General features: G+C 44.2%; 1 long non-coding RNA gene across 5 annotated transcripts in view; it reads left to right on the forward strand.

Moving 5' to 3' along the window:
- The first annotated feature begins 119 nt into the window (after positions 1 to 119).
- LOC310896693 overlaps positions 120 to 14452 on the forward strand; it is a 51428-nt gene continuing 37095 nt past the window's right edge. For 2 of the 5 annotated variants that reach the window (XR_014581748.1, XR_014581749.1), the window contains exon 1: positions 120 to 7133. This is a non-coding gene — a long non-coding RNA (uncharacterized lncRNA). The remainder of the gene's footprint in view (positions 7134 to 14452) is intronic. The other 3 variants (XR_014581750.1, XR_014581751.1, XR_014581752.1) reach the window with 3 other exon arrangements.

Genomic DNA, 14452 nt, shown 5'->3' on the forward strand with positions numbered 1-14452 from the left:
CCGCCGCTGGGGGGCGGAGGGGGAGGGCCATGGGAGGCGTAGTCCGCGCCCGCCCTCCCCGCCGCTCCGCGCAATGGCGGAGGCGGACCGCAGAGACTACAAATCCCGGCATGCCCCGCCCCGGGCTTCCGGGGTGCCGGTTTAAATCCCCCCTCGGCGGGGATGGCGGTGCCGGCCTTGAGATGGCGGCGCCCCGGGGGAGCGGAGCTGCCCGGGGGGAGCCCTCGGAGGGGCCGGGCTGCCCGCACTCTGCCTTTATTCCGCTTACAGCGCTTGTGTGCCCCGAAATAAGGGCAGGGTGCGGGCAGCAGCCCCCCAGGAGCGTAGAGCAGTCAGCCCGAGCTGAGGAAGGGCTTAATTAGTCCCTAATAATGGCTTAAACGCAGCCCTGTGTCCGTGGTGGCACCGCGGCCGTGCGGCGATGTGTGCAATTCTGGTGTAACTGAGGCGTTAAGCGCTGGGGTGACCTGGCAGAGCCTTTCTGCAACAAAAATAGAAATAGTAATTAATAACGTGCGTTCTCCGTGACGGAGAAGTTCACGACAACGTTGGGACAATTAGGAGATGGTCTCCTCAGGTTTACCTGGCTTGCCTTGGCCTAAAACCAGTTACGGAAAATAGCAAATCTATCTAGCTGTTATCTTTGCCCCTGTGGAGGGAATACTTGGAGTGCTTCCTTAGGAAGGAGGATGCTGATGAGCTTTTCTAAAGCAAAGACAGGTCCTGGTTCTCCATAGCAAGGCTGAGGAAACGCACTGATGTTGTTAGCGTTGTAATTGTCCTCCTATTACTATACCGGTATAACTCCTTCTGTGGATGCTCTTCTTAGGAATAATGATGGCTGTTCTTCCATTCATTTAATTCTTAATTTCCATTGCATTTCCCTTAGCAGATAAGTTTCCCTATGGTCGTGCAATAGTCTTAAGTATTCTTACCAAAGTGTTTCTCCCAGGAAGGCTGAGGCAAAGCTGTTCTTACAAACTTTGAATTAAGCAAACCTTGCATGTCTCCCAGTGTGTGTATGAGGCACTTGCTCAGGCCAAGAGCCCTTTGAGCCCACACAGGGCTGACACAGCAACTTCTGCCATCATCTGTTTGCTGAGAAGTGCCTGTGTTTGGGTGCAATATCGAAAATGTTGACCTCAATTTTAGAATAACCACCACTTTCCCACTTAGTATTGGTGCTGTTTTATCTCTGTATAGATCTCTGTATAGATATTCTGCCTTCCCCAGCAGAAAAGATTGGTTTACCCTAACTCATGTGACACTAGATCCTAAAGACCATTCAGCCGCAATTTAAGTCAATTAAGAGTCTGAGAAATCGGGCAAAACTTCATCAAGATAAGCTACTAGAAAGCAAGCTTTTGCCAGCACAGGCAGCACTGTAATTGTAAGCAATTGATTAGAACCATGATTGTCCTAATCAACAGAGCTGCTCGGGCTTTATCTGACCTCTAATTTGTTGAGCTAAACTGAAATAATTCTGATTTAAGTCAAAATAAGAATTCACACGTCCCTTTGCAGCAAATTAAACCCAGCTAAACCAATGTAGCTTTGCATGTAGACAAGCCCTAAGGCAGCAAAATGTCCAACAGCAGTGACAAAGTGTTTGATGGTTGTCAGAGAACATGTGTTTTTACTTTCATTGTGGCAGGAAACACCATAGGGTCAAGGCTGCAAACCACTGTTTATATTGTTCTTTCTTCTACTTACTTATTATATAACCAATTTGCCGTGTCCCATTATGTGCTGCATAGGGTGCCTTTAAAATTAAACCCTGTTATGGGCATATTTTTAAATAACATCCACAAATTTTATGAATACTGGGAATGGGAGAGCTTATTTACAGCCAGTGCTCGTACTAAATTTTATTGGATCCGCACTTCAAGCATGACACCTGCTGAAAGGACAAGTCCAAATGTAGGACAACGTTTTGACCTTTGTGCAGTTCAGAATGGAGTAGCCCTTCCAGTATATTGCTCTGGGACCGTGGTGAAAATTTAGTTGTCTGAGTACTACTCTTTATCTTCCCCTTCCTTCTGCAATTGTTCCACTCCCCCATTGTTTTTAGGTTGCTTTTTTTTTTTTTCCTGTCTTCCTCTATTCTCTTTAACTTTACCTTGACTCTGCTTCTTCCTTTTCCTTGAGACATTTTATTCATTTGATGCAGGGTCCACATAACAGTGCTTTTCTTTTGTGCTGTCTAACTGTATTCCTCCCACTTCACAGTGTCTTATTTCTCATTAACAGGTTGTTCTCGCAAGCAAGTGACCTTCAGTTAGCAGAGCTCTTTTCGAGGCCTTGTTCCATCTCACCCTGGCTGAGGAAAAGTCATCTTGAGCAGTGTCTGTCATTCCGCTCCAATTTGGTCATACATATTGAAGTTTTTTACTGATGTATCAAGCACACGCCATTTGCAGATTGTGTAGATAAAATGCAGAAAAATTTATCTGTCAGGACTTCAGTGAAGTGTTTATGTGGTGCTGAATGAAAAAAAAAAAAGATTAGTTAAGAAAATGGGGATTAGTGAAGAAATTATAAGGCAGGAAAATCAGCTGAAAGAAAAATCGAATGATTTTCTCAATCTGCTTTGCTACACAGTTGCACAGTGCTGGCAAGAGAAAAGGATAAAAAGGAAAAGGAATGAAAGCCAGAGGTCAGTGAAGGTCACCTGTGCATATTTCAGTGCTGACTTACGCTGGTAAAATGTACCAAAAATTACAGCCTAAACTTGCAAAACGGAATGACCTTCAATAGGACAATGTGTTTCTCAGATTTAAGGTATTAAGGTATTTCTAGCAGAAAGTATCTTTGCCAACATGAGAGGCATTGAAAACACATTTCAGTTGAAATACTGTGTATAATTCCACTCATACGCGTTCAGGAAAGATTAATTAAAACCAGAACTTCACCAGAAAAAGGTGATTGGGCTGCTTGGGAAAATAGGAGTAGAAAATGTGGTTATTGCAAGAAATTAAAGGATTATGGCATGTTTAGCCCAAATAACTGTTAACATCTTTATTTTTTTTCTCTAAAAGTGCAAGGAGCTACATTTTGAAAAATGTTAAGATGTGTTTTATTGATAAGGAATACATTGACACAGGAACTGGCAGTTATCTCAACCAAACTGGAAATAAGAAAAAGAGCTGTAATTGTCAGAGAGGAATGAGATTCCAGAGCACTCTTCAAGTAACAGTAGTATGGGTGAAAATAAAATCAAACCCAAACCTCTAGATGAGGCTTCATGCTTTAAGAAAAGGGTTTCTATGGTGTGGCTGCTTTCAACGACCCAGGCAGCCCTTGCAGTCATTTTGTGATGCAAGGTGGCAACCATGAAGTCACGGTGAAACAGAACTTTTTACTTGCAAGGAGGTGAAACAGCGATAACCCATTTGAGTCGGTTCACATATATTCAGGACAATACATTGAGGCTATAAAAAGAAAATTACTGAACTCACTGGTGTATAAGTGTGAATTCTGATAGCAGACCTGGATATAGAATAATTAGGAAGCAGTGAGTAAAATTTTGCAGCTCTGACTACCGCAATTACCTCTACAATTTCAGGAAGGTATCATCACTGGCAAAAGGTGGAACAATTTTCCATCTGCTGTGAATCATACCATTGAATACCAGGGTAAGGTGGATCGGGAGGGCAGTGTCGTGAGGTGCTGGAAATGTTACTGCAACCTGAAGAACAAATGCATTACATCCACATGTCCTGCACACCCTCACACTCCACTGTCAATAGTTTCAATAAAAAAAAAAACAATGCTTGCATTACCTTTATCTGTTATCTTCCTTCCTTTGTCTCCTCCAAAAGAGTCCATATTTTTGAACTTCCTGTAAAAGGTTTCCTGACTGAATTTTTTGAGAAACACTGCACCAAACTGAATTCTGCTTTTATCTTGATCTTCAAACAAACAAACAAAAACAGCTGCCATGGCGTTCAGCAGAAATGAAAACTACAATTTTTCCTACAAAGACTTTTTCCAAAAGACTTGATTACATCTTTGTAAGACAATTGCTCATCAATGATTATACCGGTAAAGGAGCAGTATGGTATTGCGTATTAACTGGAGAGTAGAATCAAGTCAACTAAAAATACGTTGAACTGGAATGTTGAAACAAATTACAGGCCAAATGTTAATCACATGAGTAATACCGAACGTGTGAACTAAGAGCTGTTGAAGTTAAACACGGTTAGGGTTGTCAATGTCTCAATTGTTGGGGTGGAGCGGAGCCCAGATTCTCCGTGACCTTATGCAGCTGTTTAAGGCTGAGATGTGAAGATCGGGTTTTTCTTCCACGCAAATGTTAGTGAGCAAACTAGCATAAGACACAGGCACAACTGAGACTTATTAACTATTTCCTACTAATTACTTGGACTAGGCACAGAAGTGGTATCTCTTAGAGCATCAACCAAGCTGTAAACTCTGGGGATACTCTTGTTTTTCAGAAGTGGGTTTAACGTTAAGGTTGATAGGCAGCTGTTTAGATATTCCTCAGGTGGAAGGAACCACACAGCTCCTTTACCAGTATAGACACCTTCCATTCTGTTTACTCACAAGACCTACCCCTCTACTTTGGTGTGCACATTGAAGAAATGAGCTCATACTTGTAGTTGCAAACTTGTTGCTTCTTTGGAAATTTTGCATGTAAGCTCTGTGGAAACCAGTTGAAAATTTTGCTTCTTTAAACTCACTTTTCTACAAAGAACAATGAAGAACCGAGGACTTTAATTAAACCTTGTTTTCCCAGATCATTTACTAAGTGTTCAACTTCTCTTTCAGTATCTTTCAGTCTTCTCCATCCTTCTCTTTTTTTTCACGTAGTATCTGGCTACATTCTGTTCTCAAAAACCTCTGTAGCTGAGCTCCACCCTCCCTGGTTTTACAGGTGGTACACGTGCTGTACGATCTATCTACATCTAATGCTTAACTTTCTTCTCCTCCTCTCATCTATGCACCCCTGCACTTCCATACCTCTGCCCCCCCTGCCAGACCCATGCATTACCCCTCACTGAACGTACATTTTCTGTTCACAAAAGTTTCTTCTTGTTTTGCAAGAAGAAAACCTCTTGTCCCTTCCTTGTCCTTTCTCCACCACCGCAGAGAAAGGTGACATCCTCCCAGCTCCTTGTTCCCTTTTCTCCCCCACGTGAAAGCTGCTTGTTCTTCCACTATTTCTACAACCCTAATTTCTTTTCCCCATCGCAGCAGATAAAGTTTTCACTGCCCTTTTCCCCATTCTCCTCACTGTACAGCAGCACCTCACCACCCTTTCTCCCCTTCTTGGGCTGCTGGTGTTCTCTTCAGTTTCAGGCCTTGCCTTTGTGGTCCTGCATTGTTCTGCCACAGCTTTAATTCAGGGTTTGTGTCTGTGCTTCTGGTCCACCCCAGCTTTCCTCTGATCACTTCCTTCCTTACCTCCTCACGCTTTCCTCTGAGGGATCTCATTCACGCCACTCTTTTTGCTTCAGCCTGGAACAACTGCACTCATCTGGTGAACCAAATCCACTCTGTCTTCATTCAAACCTCCCTATAAAACAAACTTCTGCCATAAAGCCTACCCAGCTCGGATTGCTCTGCTGAAATATATCCCATTCCTCTATAAGAAAAACAAAGCCTGTTTCATAACAAAACAAAAAGAACTGAGCGAGAGGCTGAGTACACGATTAATTTTTGCCAGTTGCTTTCTGCCAAGAGCAACATGCTCGCTCTTATCCCACTCCTTTGATTGTCCTCCCCTTGTGCCTCGTGTTCGTCCTTTTGTTTCGTTATCAGCTTCTGAGTCCTTCCTGACGGGTCCTGACCGGATCCCGTGCTCGCAGTGGTGTAAAGCGAGGAGGAGTAACGTCACTGCAGCGAGCAGAACTTTGCCATGATTACATTTGTCTCAAAGGAAGGCGAATCACCCCTTTGTTTTAATGTTAGCTAATAAAGACTGCCCGGCTTCACTCCGGCATTCTGGTTTTAATTAATAAGAATTAGCATATGCATCTCCATGCGCTCTTTTTTCCCTTTGTGGGCTCGGCCACTTTGAAGAAAACCTCTTTGGCATGCCTTCCTGGTTATTCTATATCTTGACGTTAAAAAAAAAAAAACAACCCTGAAAACCGAAGTAGCATAAAACTCCCACGCACACAGCAGGATTAGCTGCTCCGGTGCCGGGGAGTCCTGGGAGAAGCTCTCCCCGCCTGCCGAGAGGAGCTGCTGGGGAGGCATCCAATTCCCAGCCCTCCGTCCCTTCCCTGGCGTTTGCACAATCCGGCTGCAGCGACTTCCCGGTCCTAATTGGAGCCTCTGGGCATTATTGTGTTATTATTATTTAATAAACAACCACATAAAACACTGGTTGACATTTAAATAAGAGTAAAGAAAGGGAAGCTCTGACTCCTAGGCTCTTTTGTTTTCCTGTTGACTTTGGTGGAAGCCGGTTCTCTGTGCAATACCTGCGCTGGCATGACACACGCTCACCTTTATGGTTTTGGGGAAAGCACTAATGCTGATGAGGGGGGCAGACCTACTGCAGCTGTCTGCCCCTGTCGCAACATAAAACATAACCTGGGCATTCCCAAGTAAAATGCATTAATGACTTTTCCTGCCTGAGTTATCCTGAGCGAGTATTCAGCGTCATTTTCTACATTGTTACCCGCAGCATGTAGTTTCTAGTGGTTATCTGAAAGGCACAGCCATCGGGATGCTCTTAGCGGGAATAAATGGAAGGGAGAACTTTGTTTTTGCATTTGGTTGTAAGTTTGAGACATTTCAGAATAGGAGTTATCATGACAAAAGAAAACATTCTGTCCTTGAAGTGAACGCAGAGGAGCACAGCTCGTTCAATAAGGTTTTGAAAGAAAACAAAGAGCTGAAGGCCAGAACTGACTCCTTCAGAAACAAGTATAAAACGAGACAGGGCTCAAAGTGCTTAAAATACTTCGGTGACAGGCAACAAAGAAATGCCTGTTACCATAATTGCTTGAATTAAGTAAAGAGCCAGGAAATCTTGAGAACTTTTTAAAAAGTAGAGGTTTGATGTGTGGGGAGTGTAAGAACAAAATTCTCTTGGGCCATGGCCGGAGCCCTGAATCAGCAGAACTCTTTTCCTTGAAGAAAGTGAAAAGCAGAGGAGGGTGAGTACATACACCCTTATTATCCTTGCTCATTGTGGATCAAAGAGGTGGAATTCTCAGGGCTGCCAGCTCGCCAATTTCCTGCAGTGAATCTGGTGCAGGTTGGGCTTATTTCTCTCTGTTCGGCAATTTCTCAAATGCTCTAGATGATCAGGTCCTATAATGGACTTCTTATGAGATCTGAATCTTATTTACTAGCTTGTATGTGGTATAAATATTTAAAAAGTATTCAGTAGGAGTGAAGCATTCCTGCCATTTACAAAAAATTATACACATGTATGCTTTAATTCCAGGGAGTTCACCCCTCGTTCTTCCCACCATTTCATTACATGCTTGTTCTCCCTGTGTTATATATTAAAAGCTTCGTGGAGTGGTTCGCTTGCATTTACATATGTGGACGGTAATGATTCTGTGATGTTGCTTGGAACTTCTGCATGAACATGTTATATAAAGTCAGTGTGGGCATGACAAATGTATTGCAGATTTTTCATAGATAAACACAGTCAGTGATTGCAAATATGAATGAGGCTGTGTGCAAGTTTTAATATCTAGGCAGAGCTTTTAAGTGCGTAACACCTGTAACCACAACTGTCAGTGCAAACAGGGAAACTAGTTTTAAGGCATTTGAGTTGATTTAAAAGTGCTGGACTTTGAAATACTTCAGCTGGCGTGGTGCAGATGTGTTCGTCCTCCGGCAGGTATTTAAGTGCATAAACTCTGTTATTAAAGAATACAAACTTTATTAGCAGATGATATACCAGAGACGTTGGGAAAACTGGTATCTGAATAGTGAGACTGCCTTATGAGGCGAGCTGTGGGTTTTAAAGACATGTAAATCTTACTGGGAAATGGATTAAAAAGTGAGGGTTGATGGTCCTAGGGAGTTGAGTGTTAAGCACAGAGAATTTTTTAGGTGCCAAAATGCAAATGTACAGGAGGGGTGGTGGATTTGCATCAGTACCCATGTAGCTGGTAATAGGGTTAGATTAGAAGCAGAGAGCTTTTCTGTGAAAGACACTGCAGGGCTATACAGCATACGGAGAGAAGGGGGCTGTTAGAACATGGACTGTAGTAATCTCCCCCTGAAGGGAGACTGAGTGACTGTTTCTTGTGAGAGTACTGAAACAATAGTAAATTGTTACCAAAAATGTAGAGACATGTCCTGTAAAGTTTTCTGGTGCATTTTATCAAAGTTGTTAATGTTGCAGGAAGAAAAAGGTATGTGACGGTCCAAGACTTTAATCAGCACAAAGGCAAAACAAACCTCTCTCAGCCTTTTCTTTATGCAAGAATACAAACCTTTGCTTGTTTTGTTATTTGTTGAAGGTAAAGTTGGCATGAATTGGCCTGCAGAAAATTTCCTAAATATAGAGTTCAGGTTCAACATGTGAAGGAAATTTGTTCTCAGATTGACAGGTGTCCACCTACTCAGTCTAAATAATGCCATATTAAGTGTGTGTTGAACTGCTATAAGAAAAGTTATGTTTTGTAGGGAAAGGAAATGAAATAGTCTTTGTGATTGCATCTCTTTAGAGCTCAGTCCGAGCTGTTATTCATGGAAAATCAAAAGAAGGCCATCTTCAAAATGTCCAGTAGACAAAAGAAGCTGGGCTGGGAGCACCTGTATCTCCTCATTTGACAACCTCGCCTGTTGTTTGCTCCTACAGGGTACCTAGAAACACCAGTAAAAAAAAAAAAGAAAAAAAAAAGACAATAGTCCCATTGTTTTTTAGAAACTATTTTGTCTGTATAACATTAGGATGATGTCAGAGGTTGATTATTAGTTATGTTGTCCCAATAAGAACAATTAATTTGGGGGCAAAAGGCGGTGAGGACCCTGTCAGACACTGAACAATGTTTTTGGTTTTCATGCACTGAATCATCACTGTTTATAGGCCTCCAACATGTAAATCACCCTGAGGTAATCTGGAAGGGAAGGATATGAATAAGCCAATTAAATTGGCAAAGAGCCTAAGGAACACCCTGTTTAGGGATAAAATCACATGCCTGTCCTAGTGCCAATAGTTTGGGAGAACGAAATGGAGTTAAAACCTTTGTAATTCATTTCTTTGCACAGAGACATGATTTAGAAGACTTTGGTCTTCTCCTTTTGTATGTGCGAGATCAGGTGACTGAGATAAGGTAGTCAGTAATGTGTTTTGTGCAAGTAACTTTTATTTTGATGACACAGAAGGATGTCATCCAGGTTGCAGAGGGTGTAGGAACTGGTTGCCTCACTTATGGTAATTATTTCTTATTCAGTTTTATGATATGAGCATACAAAGGACTGAATTGCCCTTTACCTTTCTAAGTACTTACCTTTTTTTTTTTTTTTTTTCCTTTGGAAAGGGAGGCACTATTTTCCATCCGGAAGCCTTCTTCACCCGACTCAGCAGTAACTAGCATATTTTAAGATGCCTTGTATCTAAATAACAAAAACAACTGCTCTCTTCCTACCACATGCCAAGCCCATACCTTCGAAGGTGTGAGGTAACGGGGAAAAAAGGCAGAGGTGAAGAAAACTTTTCACTGGAAGTTGTGCAGAGGAAAAAGTATTTGCATTCTTTGTTTACTTTTCACAGTATGAATGGGCAGTTGGGTCCTTTTTGTGTTTTTGAGAGGCTTGCTGCATTTGCTGGAAGTCTAGCTAGGTATTTCTGCCATCCTGCCCAGATCTTTGAACTCAAAGGCCAATTCCAGTCAGGAAAATAGCTGGCTCTCTAGAAGAGACATACCCTGCACGTGCCTCCTCTGGCAGAAAAGCTCAAGCAGAACTCGTGGTTGACATCAGACAATTTACATGGGAGTGGAACATTATGACCTCCCCAGGTGTGGGAGAAGCTGTAATTGGCATTTGTACATTATTAGGCATCCGAGATATAAGTCATAAACACAAATCCATAGGAAATCAGGAGTCACCAAATACGCTTCTCACTCATTTAAGGCACTTTCGGGCCTTAATTCTTCAGACACCATTAAGAGCAGGGGAGATGCAACCTCTTCTCTTGCTTCTCCATCTTCTTTGGACTTCTAGAATTACATTCCTGGTTAAAGGCATGTAACTCCCAGAGAACAAAACCATCCAGAAAGCAACAGAGACATCAGGTCACTAGAGGCACCACCTAACACCCCTCTGGATGCCTTACAAGTAAAAGCACCAGGAGATCCTGAATACAAATGCATGGACTGGCAGAAGACCCAGATAAACATAGCCATTCAGGATGGTTTAGATTCCTTTCACCTAACCCCAGCCATCTGATAGCTCGCCATCTAGCCTCAGCTGGTCTCCACTCCCTGTGGAGACAGAGGCACCTTCCAGGAACAGTTAGTTCCAGCCCAAAATAAGTATAAAATGGGTGTGATGAGCTCTTCTTTTTCTGTCTTCATGCGTTGCGTGCTGAGGAGGCCTCGATGACGATCTGAACTTACTAGACAGCTCGTGTTCAGCGAGGTGAGGCCCACCTGGGCGCTCAGCTCCTTTGGGGCCTGCCCATGCGTTGCTGGCAGTGGAGCAAACTCCCATTACCAGAGGAGGGCTTGAAGTTTTGCACCAGAGGGTTCCTACAAGGGTCCCCTTTGTTTTGAGCTGGAACCGAGTGGATCTGGATGTCCACTCAGCCTCTTGGCTATGTCTCTGGCCCTTACTCATTTTCAGCCATTCAAGTGGCACTGCTCAGCGCTGTGGAAAGAAACAGAAATAGCCGCTTTCACTTCTCTGTTGGTGTATGGGCCCTGCACAGAAACAGGAACCAAAGTAAGGTTAAGCAGGGTTTAAAGGAACAAGACAGTGTTCGGTAGAAGAAGGGAGAAGCGCATGAGCTGGCCAAGCCTAGCTGCGGAGCAGTGTCCGTAAACTGTTGGTATGTCCCCAGGGAAACAAGGGACAGGGGAAACAGCAGAAAGCTGGGTGGCACGAAACACAGAGCACACGGTCCAGTCCAAGTCCCTTTGTCTCGACAGACAGCGCTCTAGAATCGCTGTGACCTTACTCCTGCCCTTGTTAGGCTGAAATATGTAGCGCAGCTGTAGGACATAGTTCATCATTTATCAAGGGTAAATACAGTTCTGGATGGGAACGTGGAGGTGAAAAGTGTTCTGCACACAGCGTTCGCTCGCGTGTTGTAACTTGCTGCTCTGAAAAAACAGAACGCTTTGTCTTCTGGTAACGCTGGTGAGTGACTCCTTATCATAACCTTGCAAGAGGTTTCAAGTGCATTCATGAATAGGAAGATGATTAAGATGACACATCAAGGTTTTCTGAGTACTTATTACTATTCAGCAGCATCCTCATGTTTTTCTTAGTTTTCCTTCCAAAACAAGGTGTTTCTAATCGCTGATGTGATTGGTAAACCACATCCTCTCACTCTTGGTGGCCCTGCTCGCTGTGAAACTCAAGCAGAGCAATACGAAAGTGAGTTTAAATGAGGAGCTGTCAGAGCCACAGCAGATAATTTGGCTGAAAGACACTGAGGTGACCTCTGCAAAGGAGGCCTCCCTTGCTCTGAGCAGTCGCTGTGACAAAACCCAAGGCTAAAAATGAAGTGACCTGACTAAAGAGCTTAGGGGGAGAGAGGCTAAATGGGGGATTTAGAAGATACGGTTTGTAGAGGAGATAGAGAAGATAGCTGTGTAGTTGGGGAACAGTTGAAAGTCTTGCTCTGAACGCATCCATAAATCATCATGCCAGGTAGAGTATTTGCTCTTCCCCCGACTGTTTTGCAGGCTGAGAGCCTGCTTTTGCCACAGCTGCTTCTCTTCAAGAGTCCATTAGAGTCCCGAGTCTCGGTTTGGAGCAGGCTGCGTATGAAAGATGTAATGCTTGTCTCTGTCATGCAGCTGGAGAGTTAGGTCTGCAGACTGACTAAAGTGCCTTTTTCGAGGAGAGGACTCATATTAATTACCCTACATCTAAGGAAATCTAATTTCAGAAGCACAAGGACACAGAGGGAAAAAAGGAAGCCTAATTTTTCCAGAGCTGAAGCGATGGTATCAGATGTGTGTCACCTGGAGCGCCTCTGGGCCCTCTGGCCACCGTGCTTGTTAACAGGGGAAAGGAAAATGACTGAGGCTGATGGCTTCAGTGACAGACATCCCTGGAGTGCAGATGATGTCTTTTGCATAGGGCTGAGGGGGCTGCAAGAGACAGTGCAAGGGCTGAAAGGTTTTCCCAGGTGTCTGATTGCTTCTAGGGCTGTAAATGAGTCCTGACCGTACAGATCAGCAGAACAAGTTTCACCATGCTTGCAAAGAGAAGTAGCTCTGGTGGTTTCCTTTTCTTCGAAGTGTTTTACACTTTCTGCAAAGCCGTGTTTGGGGTACATGCATTATAGACATGCCCAGTTCAGAGGAGGTAGAGTTAAATTTACGTTGTAGCCTTATTTCCTTGATTTGATAGGGCAGAGAGAGAAATTCCAGGAGCCATGCACCTTGAGATTTATTCCAAATTGGTTCCAAAGAGCAAATGAAAAAATAGGTATGCTTCTTGACGTTGCCACCTGTGGCACAAAGCCCTTCCCATCTGCTTTTCCAGCTCGTCCCCCTTAGCTCTGTAGCCCCAAGGACCCAGTTAACACCTGCTCCTTGCTATCTGGTGCCCTCTTGTGCTGCAAATACCTGTCCAAGCTGATCCCATCACACCCTTGTGCAGGTGTGGGGACCAGCAGGTACCCCAGCGGGGGATTCGTGAACTGCTATCTGCTTTTTCCCCATTGCAGCCTGGTTGTGGCACGGGCCCTCAAGTATGAGACAGTGCAGGTGGGACTGGAGCTGGGAGGTAGGAAAAGCTAGTCCTGTTCCAGTCAGCCATGGGAGAAAGTGCGAACTGGACAGGCTTGCCCCCCACCTCCACCCCCATCCAAGTGCCTCTCCCTTGCTGCACTCTCTCCCCTTCCCTAGCTTTAGCCCTCTAGCTCCTTTCCCCTCTTCTACCACCCGTTCCCTCTTTATAGTTGCCTGATCTCACTTCAGAAAGCCTCATCCTTTCTTCCTCCTCCAAGACACACCTCCTCTTCCCCTCAGATGCTATTCCCAACACATGCAGTCTCTGACCCCGCTCCAAACACCTCCTGGCTCAGGAATGCTTGGACCTTACACGTGCTCAGATCCATTGTTCAGAAAACAGGATTACAGTATCTTTACTGTCCTTCATCTCCCCTCTAATTAATCAATGCTAATTGATTGATTGATGGTGGCTTTCTGGCACAACAATCTCCCAGGTCCGAAAAGCAGCCACATGCCTATCATTCTCACGTATCTGCCCCGAGCATATGGAACGTATTAACCTCCCAAAATTAGTTAGAGCCTCTTCTAAATTAGTTTGTAGGAGCTGGCAGGGCTCGTCTCTCTGAACTAAAAGAAAGCTGATGACAGAGGCAGATAGCAACGACAGGCTCACAGGTCATTCTCTCAGTCTTGGTCCAAGTAGACTTCACCCTTGCAGGGAAGGAGTGGATCACATCATGCCTTCAGGGTGCACTCTCTGATTTGCAGACACTCGTGTGTCCCCAGCTTCTGCATGAAGCCCCAAGTCACTGAGCCCTTCTCTCCTGCTCCAGCACTCATCTCAGATTCCTCAGCCTTCCCTCGTTAGGCTTTTTTGGGACAGCCTCACTACTGGGATTTCAGAGTAGCAATCAGATGACTGCTCCCATGCTGTTGGTGCAGTTGGGAGTAGCCACGGTAAGGAAGGGCCATCTTCACCTACTCACCTACTGTGACCCCATACAGTAGCTTGTTTGTGATCTGATTACCACCAGGAGATCATTTGGCATGGTCTTTCACGGCAGATTCACAACCCGAGGACCATCAACAAATATCAGTACTCTGCCACAGGGAACAATCGTAGGAAGAAAACAATCTGATTCTTTCTTTCTTTCTTTCTTTCTTTCTTTCTTTCTTTCTTTCTTTCTTTCTTTCTTTCTTTCTTTCTTTCTTTCTTTCTTTCTTTAACGAAGATCACTCTTGGAAACAGCTGAACTGGTTAAACGGAAAGTAAGATATCCTCCCCAAACTCAACCAAACCAAACCCCCAAGCTCAACAAGCAAGCAATGAGCTGTAGGCAAGCACGAAGCTTGAAACACGTCAGCTGGAACTGATAAAGGGCTGGCAGAGCTGTGAGCAACTAAAAATGGGCTCTTATAAAGACGAGTTGGGCAATCTTAAAAAAAAAGTGGTGCTACCAGTCCTGTCAATGAATACTTAGATATGGCCCTTGCAGATTGCAGGTCCCTTGCTGCCGCGCTCGCTGGTGAGTCATGTGGAAGATCGCTAATTGAAGGATAGAAAATGGCCTGCTGTGGCCTGCAGCCATTATGAGCTG

This window comes from Anser anser (assembly GCF_964211835.1).
Source record: "Anser anser genome assembly, chromosome: 3".
Classification (NCBI taxonomy): domain Eukaryota; kingdom Metazoa; phylum Chordata; class Aves; order Anseriformes; family Anatidae; genus Anser; species Anser anser.